The sequence below is a fragment of the Rhinichthys klamathensis genome, unplaced genomic scaffold, assembly GCF_029890125.1.
Source record: "Rhinichthys klamathensis goyatoka isolate OS25496 unplaced genomic scaffold, OSU_Roscu_1.1 h1tg000035l_1, whole genome shotgun sequence".
NCBI classification, from domain to species: domain Eukaryota; kingdom Metazoa; phylum Chordata; class Actinopteri; order Cypriniformes; family Leuciscidae; genus Rhinichthys; species Rhinichthys klamathensis.
In genome coordinates this window covers 3,840,258-3,856,315 of record NW_026606583.1, presented here as the reverse complement: position 1 = coordinate 3,856,315, position 16,058 = coordinate 3,840,258, and the positions used below count along the sequence as shown (strand labels likewise).

At 39.3% G+C, this 16,058-nt stretch overlaps 1 protein-coding gene across 3 annotated transcripts in view; it reads right to left on the bottom strand.

The window, feature by feature from the left end:
• Nucleotides 1-14,922, bottom strand: part of pcdh15b (protocadherin-related 15b) — a 248,948-nt gene extending 234,026 nt beyond the window's left edge. The window contains exon 1 of one of the 3 annotated variants that reach the window (XM_056245931.1): nt 14,663-14,922. The gene's annotated coding sequence lies outside the window, so the exon portion shown is untranslated. The remainder of the gene's footprint in view (nt 1-14,662) is intronic. The other 2 variants (XM_056245929.1, XM_056245930.1) reach the window with 2 other exon arrangements.
• Between the last annotated feature and the right edge of the window lie 1,136 nt (nt 14,923-16,058).

Here is a 16,058-nt window from a genome sequence, read left to right as displayed (position 1 = left end):
AAACTGGATTCTGTATCCTTTCTCTACAATCTGCAGGACCCAATGAGAAATATTCGGCAGAAGCTTCCACGCTGCCAGAAAATTTACTAAGGGAACCAGCCTCTCGAGGCTGGTCTCTGGTGTTATCGAGACAGCCAATTCCGGAGCCTGAAACATAATGGCAGGAACTACCTGAACTGGCCGCTCTAAGGCCCCCCTCAGAGGGCGCGAAACCGATGCTGTGCCGCAGCATAGCATCAGCGACTCGCTGGAGACCGCTGCGCCCTGAAGCACCAAGGGTGGCAGGGTTGGCAGAACGGTCTCGTGAGGACCCCGAAATGGAACGGGCACCGTATAATGAGGTGTACACCGCTCCACTTCGGTCGGGGCTGTCCTCACAGGCCTGATGCATGAACATCAGGACCTTTTTTTTTTTTTTTTTGAACCGAAGTCTTCTTCGCCTGAAGAACGGTCCTCAGATCCGGCTTCGACTTAGAAGACTTCGGTTGAGAGGGTTGCGTCCGTCTCCAGTCTCTACGTGGAGGTGCACGAGACGCAACACTCTCTTTCTGATGCACACGATATGATGAGCTCGACGGCTGGGGCTGCTCACGCCCAGCAGTCCCAGGGGGCTGGACCCGGCGAGGGAGAAACTTTTTAAAAACGTCCGCTTGCTTCTTTGACTCCTGAAATCTCTCGACGACCGCGTGGACTGCGTCGCCGAAGAGACCAGAAGGTTCAAGCGGAGCATCTAATAAAAAAGCTCGATCTTTTTCTTTAATATCAGACAGATTTAACCATAAATGTCTCTCAGTAGCTACCAAGGCTGCCATAGACCGCCCAATTGCTCTGGCGGTCTCCTTAGTAGCCCTGAGAGAAAGATCGGTAGCCCGACGAAGTTCACGAATATCGTCATGACTGACTCCCTCACTACTATCCAGATCCCCCAGCAGGTCAGCTTGATAAGCCTGGAGCACTGCCATAGTATGCAGACATGCTCCAGCTTGACCTGCTGCCGTATAAGCTTTGCCCACTAACACCGAAGTGGCTTTAAGCGGTCTAGTGGGCAAAGCCGAGGCTTTCAGAGACGATGCAGGACCAGGGGAAAGATAACTGGCTAAATTCTCTTCCGCCTGGGGCATCGCCTCATAACCATACTCTTTCAGCCCTCTTATTCTCGAATAAGTGTTAACATGAGGGCTGAAAAGACGTGATGAATATGGTTTATCCCACGATTTAGAAATTTCATTGTGCAAATCGGGAAAAAATGGAAGCCCTCGTGGTGGAGATAATGTGGTGGAAGATAAAAAGCGCTCATCTAATTTGCTTTTGGGACGAGCGCCCTTCTTCTCAGATGGCCATTCAATATTTAACTTCTCTACAGCCCGCGACATAACATCCACCAGCTCATCATATGCTGGGGAAATAAATTGTGAATCTCTTTCCCCCATGTGTGTGCTTACACTCTCCACACTCATCGCATCAACCTCCTCGGAGGAAGAGCAATAAAGTAATGGAGGGCTCTCTCCCCGGGCGGAAGAAACCGCAGAGCGTGCTTCCGACACCGGGGAGAGAGCACTGGATCTCTCGGGTAAGGAAGGAGAAAGAGCCCTCGGACCCGTCTCCAACCCCTCCGAAAGATCCTTTTGCGATCCCCAGGAATGCATTCTCCGCGCTGCCTCAGCAGACGCGGGTCCTGATCCCTGTGGATCGCGAGCCTGCCCACTCTCTTTATCAAAGAGTGACAGGCGAGAGCGGAGCATGCGAAGCGGTAACATCTCACAATGCTGGCACTCAGCCCCCTCGAAGGCTGAGACCGCATGCTCCACTCCCAAACAAACGACACAAAGCTCGTGTGTGTCCCCACCCGTTAAATAACGCGGGCAGGGAGAAGCACACTGTTTGTACACTTGTTTAGTTTCCATCCTTTTCCGCAACAGACAACAGTAAATAGACAGAGACAAAATGACACAGATCGCTTGCTGAGACACAGAAGCTAATGCCGCGTTTCACCGGGTGAGCCTTTATCCCTTCCTGGTCATGACGTCACCCGCCCGTGACGCTCATTCTTTCCATTGGACTAGTTGACATTGATGCTCAGACGCATGCACGCTGGGGGCGTTCCCAAAGCGTCAAGTGACGCATCGCGAGTTCCCTCGAAAGGGAACTCTACTCACTAGTTCACTTTTACAGACTCATTATGTTTATAATCGCTCTCTTGCCAACTATTCTAACTCAAACCTTTAGGGAAAATGCACTTTAAATAAAGACTGAAAGAGTTGTAAGAAGCGTAGTGATCATGATGTAGTTCTTCTGTAGCCTATGTTAGCTTTTTACTTCTGGCGATCGTATTTAGGCTTCAAAATTCAAAAAAGTTGTGTTGATTTGTGAAGATTATCATGATGAACAAATGTAAGAATCATTTTGTTTTGATTTGTTTTTTATTCTTTATTTGATTGGGACAGTGCATTTTAATGAACATAACATGGAGTACATGCATGTAAAAATGCCGGATTTTAGCCAAAGGCTAATTTCCATCCGTAGTCCCACAAACCATAATCATAAACGTATGTTGGTCATAGAGCTAACAGTATCTAAAATGAAGGAAATTATCTAAAAAACTTTTTCAAGTTTGGATGGCAGTGTTGACATCATGATTGTGCACAACCGTTTGTGATTTTGAAGCTTGTGATTTTGTGTAGCTGATAGCAGGTGAAATGCGGAAAGGGAATTACAGTTGACTCTAATATTCCTGGTTTTGGAAAGCATTCTGAAATTGATTTCACTCCAGATCCACTCCTGGTTTTCCCAACACCATGGGTCAACCTTGTTCAATAGATGGGGCTGAAGACCATTAATGGTTTTTGATAAAAGTTTCATGTTATTTTTTGTCAATACATGACAGTACACTTTTTTTCCTTTTTTTTTAAAAATCTGGCTATGTTGATCCATCTTAAGTGATGAGCAGACCTTAACAAAATCTGTGTCCTACCTGTACGGATTATGACACTGTGAAACTCTTCTGAATTGATTCAAACCTAATCAAATGTGTTAATGGGAACTGAGAGTGCAACAGTTTTATTGGTAGCTGAAAGTATAATCAAGAAGTTAGCCTAAACTTAAATAATATTTAATAAATAATCATGAATGTTAATAAGAAAACAAAAAAATAAATATTTGAAAATATTTAAACATTAATAGCTATTTAATATTTAATAATACATATCTACCGGTAATAAAGAAACACATGTGTAGAGCATTACAAATGTTTTGATTCTGTGGAAACATGTGAGTTCTGCAGGTACAGATTATGGGTATGGAAGCTTGTTTCCGCAACAGAAAAAACAAAACATTTTAAAAGATAATTGAGACATTTTATCTCACAATTGCAAGTTTATATCTAGCAGTGACATAAAGTAGCAATTGTGTGTTATAAAGTCAGAATGTAAACTCGCAATTGTGAGGAAAAAAGTCCAAATTGTGACATAAAAAGTCGCTATTACCTTTTTTTTTGTATTATTCTTTATTCTGTGGTGGAAACCAGCTTCCATATGAGTCTGCTAATAAGCAAGGGGGAAAAAATCTAACTTGGTTGCACAAAAACATAATTGCAATTTTTCTTTCTGTGACCTATTTTTGTCCCAGTACACAGTGTGTTGTAATCAGTGACACAAATAAATCATTAGACGTCATTGACAGATATACAGCATGAATGGAAATAAGTCCTTTTGCAAATATAAACTACTGAATGAACATCAGCTGAGAACAAGCTGGACTTTGGCATCTGTAATACAATCTTGACAGATTCCTTTCGTGAATCAGGACATGGCTTTGCAAAACGTACAGAGGCTATTTTGAAAAAGTAATAGCAACAAAAATATAACTTGTTGTGATCCACACATCAAATCAAAACAGCAAATCCAAAGATACTTGACTGAAAGATCCAATGCAGAGAGAAAAAGAGACAAACATAACAGAGAGAAAGAGACTTTCAAGCCTTTCGAATTGTACTACATCAAAACCCTCAACACCGGAGTCGATCATTGCACTGCCATGCTCGCTGACTATCATTATGAATGGTCTTTGTTCTTTCAAACTGAAAGAGTCTTTGGAGACATGAATGTAATTTCATCCTCTGTTGTCAGGTCGGAAGCATATCTCTCCCCTGTGTTCCTCAATACAAAGGTCTTCCTCAGGACAATCAATGAGAGATGCTTCAGCGCTACGCTGTGAGAATGCAACGGATTGACGGCAGACACAAGATGTCAAGGGGCGAGTTCTATAAATGCGTTTCCTTCGAAATTTCTTTTTTTTTTGGTTTCGAGAAATTTGATGAAACTAAGTGCAGGCTTTTGTGTGCAGCCTTACAATCAATGCACAATAAGGCTCCGGGCGTCCAATAAGCTAATGGTCTAGAACAGCGCTCTCTAGTTCAACCCTAATCTTTCAGAGTAACTGAGACAACACCTGCTTGACTGTGTAAAGGCTTATCAGAGCCACAATTTCACAAAGAGGGGCTGAACATATGCTGCCTTCAAATCACGTCAGAATACTTGCATTTATGAGATGAATGCACATGAGTGCCACCAGTTACCAATAGGCAACCTTTATTTCACAGTTTTTCTCAATCGCTTTGGCTCAATTCTCAAATTAGACTTTTTTTTCTCAAACAATCATTTCAAAGATCTCTGAACAATTAGTTTCTTGTTCACATCAGATTTGAATTTCTTATTGATTTTGCACATGTGTGCAAAAGAGTCAGTACAATTGTCTACAATTTGCACAATGACTTAATGCACATGGCTTATTGGTCTAAACTTGTGAGTTGTTTCTCATTAAAACTGTCAAACTCTTCACAACCTCTAAACATTCTTTCATCGAAAATTGTCAAAATGGTCCATTAAGTTCTCAAAATCTGTCTCAGACATGTTATATCCCATAAATATTTATGACATGGAATGTTTGCTAAAATGGCAAATGGTCTGTCATTGTAATGAAATAGGAATTACAATCTTATCAGTCAACCAATCAAGAGCAATATGAAGATATGAAAGATGTATGTTAGAGAAAGACATAATAGGGTGTGTAAAAATGAACAATCAACTAAGAATTTTCCATTAACGTAACACATTTCTGCAAAAATAAATGTACTGTATAAATGTCCAATTTCTTTTTGTGTACTGCAGTATTGACCTTTCAGTCAAATTGTACCTACTGTATCTGAAAAGCTCAGTGTGATCCATAAGAGCATTCAGCTAGACAAAAGTGACATTCTAGTATAGTATAAAGCAGTTAGTGTCAAAATAGTAGTAGTAGTTTTGGATATAACATATTTATTGTAATATTGTATATTTACATGGTGAAAAACATCTAAACATTTTGACCGTTGTGGCTCAAACGATGACAAAAACACTTTTGATTTAGGTGACATTGGCCAACTTACTTAGCCTGGGAAAACCCAGACAACTTCCGGCAAATTTAGATTTGCTCTGAAAGTTAGTCTGGCAAAGAGCTCATTCAAGCCCATTTCCAATCCGTCGAAATCGCGGCACCAATCAGAAACGTTGGGGCGGGCTTTACACGATGACGACAGCGCTGGGATTTTGAAGCAGATTTTGTAGCCTACATTACAAAGATGGATGCCGCCGTCGAACATCACTCGTACGAATCAGCTATCGCGTCTGTTTTAAGCGATTTGAACGTTTCCTTTTTGTTAAAAACCGAGCAAAGAACAACACTCGGAGATGTTTCTCCGCCGCTCTGCATTTGTCATCTCCTTCATCGCTCTGATTGGGTTTAGGTCTATCCGCGACGTCCGTTGGTGACGCCCCTCTGGAAATGATTTGTCTATGACGCTTTGCCAGACCATAACTCAGTTACAACTGAGAATGGTCTGGTTTTAACCAGGCTACAACTTACTGACACATTAGCTAGGTTTTGAAACATGAATTAAATGTTTTGGGTGAGTTACTACGTTTTGCAGACATGCAATAGAGGTCAGAGGTTCAAGCAAACAGTTGTGACAATTGAACTTATAGTTTAGAAAATGTTAAGACTGTTTCATAAAATGTGCCAAAGCGTTTGAGAAAAACTGTATGCCCATGTATTCAAAATTGGGGTTATTTCATGGTGGGATGGATGGATCCATCCAATTTTTTAAATTCCTGGCAACAAGCAAGGCAAAGTATGAAAGCACGTTCAGTAAAGGACTGTGGGTAATGCTAAAATCAGTCCATCTCAATGCTGAACTGAGTGGGCTGGGATTCTGACAGAGATCAGTAAGGTAATGGGCCACACTGAACCTGTCAACATAGGTAATCCATTACACTCCTCTCTGTTTCACTGACTGTGGAACAGTACACCATTACTTCAGCCACACACCGGCTAGAAAACAATGGTCAGGACATAATGAGGCAGGGGCGAAATGCAGTGTGATGGAACTGCAGGAGGCAGTGATTTATTCTGCCATGAGGAAATTAACATGTTCAACCACTGTTGACCACGCTAGATAGCTTTGCTTAGCTGTATTAAATGTATACTAGTTTTAATGGACAGTTCATACTTTTTTGTAATCTTTGTAACATTAAACACATCTTTGCTGAATAAAATGTTTTGTTGTTGTTGTTGTTTTATTAAATCAGCATATCAGAATGATTTTTAAGGATCATATGACACTGGATGCTGCAAAATTCAGCTTTGCCACGACAGGAATAAATTACATTTTATAAAATTCAAATAGAACAGAGATTTAAATTTAAATTGTAATAGTATTTCACAATATTACCGTTTTCACTGTATTTTTTTATCAAGTAAATGCAGCCTTGGTGTGACCATTAGACTTCTTTCAAAAATATGAAATATATAATCTTAATTGTTCTAAACTTTTGGACAATATATATATATACAGTAGTGGCCAAAAGTGATGTCTGAAGGGGATATTTTGATATTTGGGGAAGTTTGAAAAAATCAAAATATGGAAAAAATATATTTTTTAATATTTTTAATTAGGGGGAAGAATAACACTAAACTTGGTTAAGGCATTTATCTGACAAAATTATTTGTCAAAACAAACGCACACACACACACGCACACAAAATCTTGTATTCTGTTATTTTTTAACATGAAAACGTTCTGAAAAATATTCACGCAGCTCTTTTTCATATGTTCACAGTGACCATGACTGTCAGAATTTTAAAATAATTAATTTTTGGATGAACAGTTCCTGAAAGGCTTGCCAAGGGTGTTTTACTGTCCATTAGGAGAGTGGCTGAAATCCATCATCTTTCATTATCTCTGGTGTGAGGTAATCAGGCAGTGTGTATTCTTAGAGAGGGGGACGTCATCTGCTCTGGCAAATGAACAAAAATAAGTCTTTCCTCTGGCTCATGACTTATTCTCACTAATGTCTATTTGCCTTGTGATGAGTGACGCTTCTTGAGCTGACATCCTCTTTGAAGTAAAACTGTTTAGCCTACATATGAATGAGGATAAATTATTAACGGGTTTTATCCACATTTGGTGACAATTTCCTGTCATTCAAAAATACAAGAACCTATGAGTTACTGACTCTGAGATGAGCAATTGTAATGTGGGGTAAAAAAAAAGGAATCAAATTAATTGAGTTTGCCACAAAAGAACGTTTATGGTCAAATGATTTACTTTTTTCCCATTCTGTGATCAATAGTGTAAAACAAGCTGGGTATGTGCACCAGTGTGTGTCCCTTAAACACAAAGTGAATTGATTCTTTCCTCGCCTCATTCTGTTCCTGAAAGTATTCATAGGGTAATTTCCACAGATGTTTCAGTTCAGCATGCTAAAATGAAGGATGAAATGGGAAAATTAAGAAAATGGCTTCAAACGGACTTATTTTCCATAAGCATTAAGCAAACTAAACAGGTCACTAATGCAAATCTAAATTCCCCGCATAAAAAAAAACATTGGGAAAACCCATCTTGGTAAACTAATGGAAGCGTGTAATCTCCAATCTCATCCGGTTTTAGTTTTTTTGTATCTTGATTTTTTTTTTTTCTCTGATAACTGATTACTGACTGTTACTCATCTAAGTGAGACATTATTAACCATTCCAACAAAAGACCATAATCAAACATGCTGATTCATTATATCTAGTCAAATGTTGCAGTACGCATGGAGAGAAAGACAGACTCTTTAATTTGTACACCCTTTTCAGCTCAAAAAACATGAGCATGGGTTTATGACTTATTATATTTGGATGTCACCCGGACAAACAACTGTGTAATGCATGCAAAGGATTTAAAGATGCATCCAAACACATTATCTGTAAATTAAAGCAATAGTTCACTTACAAATTTAAAACAAATCTGTCATTATTTACTTACTCTCGTGCTGTCATTTATTGCAAAACTTCATTAGCTCCACGTGTGTATGACATTTTGAAATGCAGAATGAGAATAATATTTTCATGGTTAGAGGTTTGGTAACACTCTACAATATGCTTCCATTTGTTGCCTTTAGTTGCATTAACTAGAATAACAGTAAACAAAAGATAACAAGTGGAACCTTATTGTAAAGTGTTACCAGATATTCAGTATATATGGAATATAATGAAACTTACTGACATCTCTAATGACACTTTTAACTTTTAATCAGCATTATATGGGGGAAAAAACAACGTAAACAATTGTATTTTTTTTCCATTTTGTGTTCCATGAAAATATGCACACAGGTTTGGAACGGCATGAAAGAAATTCACCAACAAATGAAAATTCAGTCATTAGTTACTCACCCCGATGATGTTCCAAAAGCATAAGTCTGTTGATTCATCTTTGAAACAAAGATATTTTCAATGAAACCTGATACTGTAGATCTCTAGCCCTCAATTCAAAGTCCATTCCACTAAAACTTTCACGATTCAATAAGAGATCCCAAAAGAAACTTATGAATCGAGCGGTTTAATCTGACTGCAATGTCGTATGAAGCGGCACAAACACATAATATGATGAACAGATCTAATTTAGGCTTCTATTCAAATGTAAACAATGATCAGTGAACATTCATTGAGCACATCAGCAGATCAACAGAAGCTCAAATATTCTTGCTTGACAAGCAAGCAAGGTTGAGCTTTAGTTGACTGTATTTTAATGAGCTCTATGTCTGTGTGTTGATATGTGTTTATTTGTGTTTCTAAGATGAACAAAAGTCTTATGGAAGAACATGAAGGGGAGAAACTACCGTAAAACTTCAAATAGTAGCCCGGGCTTTTATTTTCCCAAATCGTCGAACTGCACCGGCTTGTATTTGAGACGGGCGTCTATTTAAGACAGGCCTTTATAATTTAGTGTTGAGATGTTGTTCATTGAGTGTAGGCCTAGAGTCTCTAATCTCTAAAAAAAAAACAAATGCTCCACGTGAAACTTCCGACCTTTTAATATCGCGTCAACTGATTTTGATTAATATGCGCGAGAGAGACCACGACATAGCGCTCGTGTTGTTTGAAGACGTGAGAGTGCGCGCGCACGGCCGGAGAGCTCTCTCTGCTCGCGCCCTGTCAAGCGCAGCAGTCATTCTACATCACTCACCGATCAAAAAAGGCTTTGGCGGGACAAACATTTGCGTTGGCGGCCGCCAAAAAGCGGACGATCTGACGGTTTTGGAAGATTAAATACAATCCGAAACTAAAAAACAGACCCGGCCTCTATTTGAGACCGGCCTTTATTTACCCAAACCTGCAGCCACACCACCAGGCGTGTAAAAGAGACAGGCGTATATTTGGGACTCTGCTATTATTTGAAGTTTTACGGTAATGACAGGATTTTTTAGGAACTACCCCTTGAAAGTGAGTAAATAATGACAGAGTTGTCATTTTGGGGTGAACTATCTTTTGAAATGCATATGGAAGTATTTTTTATCTAATTTTTCTTGGATTTTGAGCTTGTGAACTGCAAGGGTTGCACAGAAATGAAAGAAGAAAAAAAAAATCTATAAATATCAAGCTCAAATCTGACATAAAACCCACTGAACTTCTACAAGCTGAAAAGTATTTAGTATGGAGAAAGACAAGTGGTCCTCAAGCCTAGACAGAATTCAGCCCAAGAGCAAATGTAAAAGCCACTAAGGGTTCTGTCGGAGGTCGACCTCCATCAGAGGGTCAAAACCCTCTCACTTTTTCCCCTTCCAGGTTTTGCCAACCCCAGACGGGTCATTTCTTTCTAATGACAGGCTCACTGTATCCCACAAGCCCTCCGCGGTGCCGCCGCCTCCTCCAGCCAGTGTTTAGACCAGGTGGCCGAGTTGAATTGGAGGGACGAACGTCCCTGAGTGTCTGATTACAGAGGCCCCATTTGATGAGGGTGCTCTAGCCAAATGAGCATTTATTATGGTTGCCTCAGAGCAGGATAAATCCTATTAGCCAATGTCTTTAATGAGACAGCCAGAGACAGTGAAACAATGATGGGCAGCCTAGCATTGAATCAACCCACGCAAAGCACGACGGTTGGGGAGGGTACACTGAGATATGCAGAATCACAAGCACACATGCATACTGTAGCTAAAAAGCGATGGATGCTTGGCTTTTGGCCAAATTGGCCATTTCAAAATAGCCAGTGTGAATATGCGCACTAAGAACTGATGCTATATTGTGAGGAAATTATGTAGTGATATTCTTGTCAGTGGAGGAAATGGGGATAAGTTTGGATTAGCTCATTCACTCTCTCCCGTCATTGATGGAATTTTCTGTAATTTGTGAGACGATGCTTCCCCGCCATTGACGAAATTTTCCGGCTTTCCGTGTTTTCACTGTTATATGGTGGAGGGCGCTATGACTAGAGATACACCTATCGACTGGCCAGGGACCGAAATCAGCCGATTTTCCACATGATCGGCCTGGACCGGTCAGTATCACGTTTTACCCATTACGAGCCGGTCTGTTTTGTTGCCAGCGGCACAGGCAATAATGTTAGCTGCGCGTTCTCGCTCTCCTCTCTCTGACGACGAAGTGACACACACCCGCCTCCTCTCACTCACTTGTCTCCTTCACTCCAGTTAAATAGTGCTTGTATTGCAAATAGTTTTACTAATTGCGCTCACACCAAAAACGTGCACTACTGATCTATATGAGTGGTGCGCACAAGCAACCTCTCAAACAGCTTGTGAGTCGCAAGTACCAAACTGAGTAGCTTACTGCACTTAAGCGGCCAAATACACACACAATTATGTCAAATTGAATGAGTATTCAGTTAAACACAGTCAGTTTTGGAACCTAGTTAGTTACGCAAGTTATAATGCAAGTTGTGTATCAGTATATTGGATCCGTGCATAAGCTCTTAAAGTAACAGCGGTCTAATTTTCCTGCTACTGTCGGTCATGGTAATCAAAGAACAAAAGACAAAGAAAATGACTCTCTGCTGTTGACTGAATAGCTTTTGTATCTACTTGTAAGCATTAATCTGTATTTAATTTTTACAATGAAGACTATTGTACATTTGATTACTTTAATTGCTGTAGTATTTCTTACCTGGATATACTGTATACCAACCAGGAAAAACTTAAAGCCGTGTTTATAGCATATCTCTGTTTATTCTATTGCATTTATTTGTGCTGTTGTTTGAAATTTGTTACTTATTTTATTACTGTCTTTTTTTATGAAAATAAAATGTTGCATTGAAGAAAGGTAATTTTTTATTTGTATATGCTGTCAATTATAGTTCTTGGAAAGAAAATCAGAATCGACCAAAATCAGTATCGGCAGGTCACACTTACAAAAAAATCTGAATCGGTCAAGAAAATCTCTAGCTATGACACATCTTCTGAAAGAGAGAGAATCTCTGGATCAAAACACATGCGAAGAAGCAGAACAAGCGATAGCATACAGTATGTAACCAGATGCATATTTAAAATAATGCCATCATGAACATTAGACAGGATATAAATCAAAGACTGCCTAACGTTATCAAATGAAATGAGATGTAGGACTGTGAAGCTTTGGAAGTGTTGATGGACACGATATACTCTATCTATGTTCTGAATCCGATCCAGACGTCTTTGACAAGCTCAATGTTTTTTTATGAAACTCACCCACATTCAAGTGTTGATAAAAAAAGATTGCGTGAAGCCTGAATAAAAAGTTTTTTGTTATTTAAAAGCAGTGGCTTTGTTATTTCGTTTGATATATTGCATGGTCAAAAAGTCATACAACAAAATCATCTGGGGGCCATTAAACTTTTGTGAAAATTATCAAAAATGCTGCCGCTGGCTAGGAGCTTTTTTTTAAAAAGCTGGCGGGGAAAGAGTTAAATACACTGAATTTAACTTGCCTTATTACACTGCCCTCTAAAAAGCTTGATTCTGATAGGTCAGTTGCGACATTCCGGAGTCATTTATTACACGATAATGACCGTTGTCAATAGCAATGCTTTATAATGACCACTCTTATGGGTATTTGGGACCAGCACTTCTTTCATGTCTTTCGTATAACACCGTGAACAGGCTCGCTCGCTCTCTCTCTCTCTCTCTCTCTCTCTCTCTCTCTCTCTCTCTCTCTCTCTCTCTCTCTCTCTCTCTCTCTCTCTCTCTCTCTCTCTCTCTCTCTCTCCCTCTTGTTTTCCTAAAATGTGCCATCTTGCGCCTTAGTTATTGACTGTATGTGGAAGAAAATAAAACTGGAGGACTTTAGTATTAATAGTAGCTATGGTAATGTTGTTGAAGTCTCCATCTTGTTGCTAGCACGATTGCTTTGTACACTATAAGATAATAAACAGGAAGATTTTAAAATGTTATGCATTTCATGTCCTCAACTGATACGATACGACTGTAAATTATCCGTCTTCATTTGTCTAGGCTCAAAGCTGCTTGCTAAGAACTGTTTTTCTTCATGGAAGCTTTGCGTTTATTGAGCTTATAAAATATTTCAACTCGAATCAATATTTAGTGTATAATTATTTACTTGTGTGGCGAGCAGCCGTGTAATAAGCAGGAAAATGTACATCTAGATAGTGTTATTTCAAAAAATAAACCCCTTCAGGATGATACGAGACTTGATAACTCTTTCTGGGTTTATTTTATGGGATGTGTACCAGCTGGATGTCCCTAACATATTCTTATCACTGGAGGAAATGGGGATAAGGTTGGATTACCTCATTAAACACGTAGTATTTAATTTACTGTAAAACCCACCAGCGCGTCTACTTCCGTAAATATTTAAAAGGGGCAAACACAGCGTCATGGTAATAGACCCACTGGGTGACTCACAAGCTGTTGACCTAACCTGCGGCACAGAGACAGACACCATCACAAATTACACGGGAGTTGAGGAACATGTGGTGGGGGTCAATAATTAATGAGGAAAGGAGGGGTAGGCACCATACGTGCTCCAGAAGAGGTTATCAGAAGACCAGCATCACTTTATTGTGTTCACTTGGCATTTAGTGTTCCTGCAGTTCCACATCAGCTCCTTATATGGTCTAACTTTGTAATTCATCACTGGTGTCAGATCACACTGACATATCTAGAGGAACACTGAGATGGGGACATTCCCCAGAGAGAAATTATATTGTTCAGAAGTTGTTATATATATATATAACAACTTCTGAACAATATAATTATATATAGCTCACAAGACGCTCAGTTACATTAGGTTTCAAGACTCAGCTATGTTTTTCTTTAAAAAAAAATATATTTCCTTTTGGATGTAAATAAAAAATAAAACAACTATGGCATCCATAGCTCACATCATTTGGTCTTGGGAGAATTTGATAAGAAATGTTTGAGTTCATATTGATATCAGATTTGGACATTATTGAGATTATCTTTTTGGTTTCTTCTCTTTTTAATGCTGGTTGATTATAATTCTGACATGATCAAGTTATGTCGAGGAACAACTTAAATTGATATGTTAAATTTATATAAAGTGGTCTCTTTAATATGTCTAAATCAACCAAGGTAACACATACAGAAGTCATTTTTCAAGGGTCAAGTCAGGTTGAAATAACTCCCTATGGTAACAACTGCACATTTTCACCTTTTTTTACAGTAGACAGATCATTTTCATTAACACTAACAACATAATTTACCATTTGTTCCTTACAAAAATCTAGCACGATCACCAAAACGCCATAGTTACAATTGTTACAACTGTAAAACTGGAATAAGTTAATAGCCACCATTGTCATAAAAATGAATTAAAATGAGAGTATTGTTTAAAAGCGATCTGATATTAATTGTATGATTTAACACTAACTGTATTAACTATATTGTGTATGTTTAGTAAAATGACTGGATGCAAGACAAACTTTTCATGCGTTCGGATGTTGTGTTTTAGACTGTGATCAATGTTTGAATAAGTCTGATCGATTTCTCTTGTACTTTCGTTAAATGAATTAAACGCGGGGGCAACAGATTGCGGGAATGTGCGGCGTAATAGGATGAGCAACATACGGTAATCCGGAATCCTGTAGACACATCCCTCTTGTCAGGCTGGAAAACTGTGTCAGTCACTGTATCAAAACCACTTTCCGGTTTTCATCAATAAATCTTCTAAATGCATTTGCTAGCATGTCAACGCGTCCTGTGAGAAATGCACAACATGTCCAGGCGCCGTTACGCGCCAAGAACCGAGATTCTATTCACATCACACGCAACCCGAGCCCCAAATGTGATTCAGTGCAGCCGACCCACAGAGAAATAACCCCCTCTCTTATTTCTACTCACCTCTTCATCCAACGACTTGTCAACCATCGGAATAACAATCCAAAAATCGGGTCGCTTTGCGCACGAAGTGTCACTAACTTTCCTTGACGCGCTACTGCGCAGCGATTGAAGAAGCGCAGAAAGTCTTACCGCGTGAGTTGTAAAGCCATGCAAATCCTCCTCAGACGGCTGGAGAGTATCAGAAACTCCTCAGTGCCGAACACATCCCGAGCAGTCGGGTTTAGGAGCTCTGCTGCCCTCTGTCTTTAATTCACTCCCGAGGAAAGCGAGGATTCCCACACAGAGAGAAAATATCACGGAGTTGGGTGGCAATGCGATCTAGCCTCTGAGGTCTCATCCGCTTTAATGGCAGCCATCTATTTTGAGAGCTCAAATTGGTGAATATGCACCTGTCGTGGCGTGGGAGTAATCTTATTAGAGTGTGAAGAGCGCACAGCCACCCACATGAGAGGGAAAAAAAAACACACAAATGATATCTCTTTAAGATCTCAAATGCTACTACCAATGGGATTACACGGAGAACAATTGGAGTCTTCATGCTTCTCGGATTGTTCTCCTGAGAAAAAGACGAGATGTTAAACTGTGTTCACATTAAGTCTGAAATAAAAGTCAGACATCTCAAAAATTCCCCATGAAATTCTCCAAAATGATCTGAGCTTTGCTATTCATATTATTTGTATAGCTCTAATTTCAAAATATTATTTATTTGTGTCTCTTTATATTTTGGGTTGGGAACTTTTACACTATATAACTTTTTTTGATAGCTTTTAAGCCTATAATAATGGGTATAGGCCTATTGATATTTAATATGTATATTTTAGAGCTGTCGGGACGAATTTCGCGGGAAACTGCACACTTCCGTCATTAGTATGTGTTTCCGTAAATAAAGAGACTGCACGTGCACATATGGTGTGGTAAAAGCTTAAAGTTGTCTGATCGTCTTTTTCTTTCGTTGCTAGTTTATCTATTTAGAGGTAAGAGAGTTTTGATGTCCTCAGTGACATTCGCAATGTTCATTCACCACTCTACCAGTACATAGTTTTTTACAGAAATTTACATGGTGTAGCTTTAAGCATTTGTAATGTTGAATAATATTGATTACCACAATATATATATTTAGGTTGTGGTGAGGAATTTATAATGGAAGTGAATGGGGCCAATTTAAAAGCAGATTGTGAGGCTAATTTTATAAAAGCAATTACAGATATGTCCCCACCACTTTTTGCCAGGGTCGATACTGTCGATATCTCGCTGCACTGATATACCAAATGCAAATGAAACATATCCAGTTGACATTCACTTTTGTTAAATAAGTGACAAACTGGAATGTGTTGTTTTTTGAAATCATGCTGAGTGTTTGTTGCCAATGTTATCAGTTGCAGGACGTTCTCTTTTG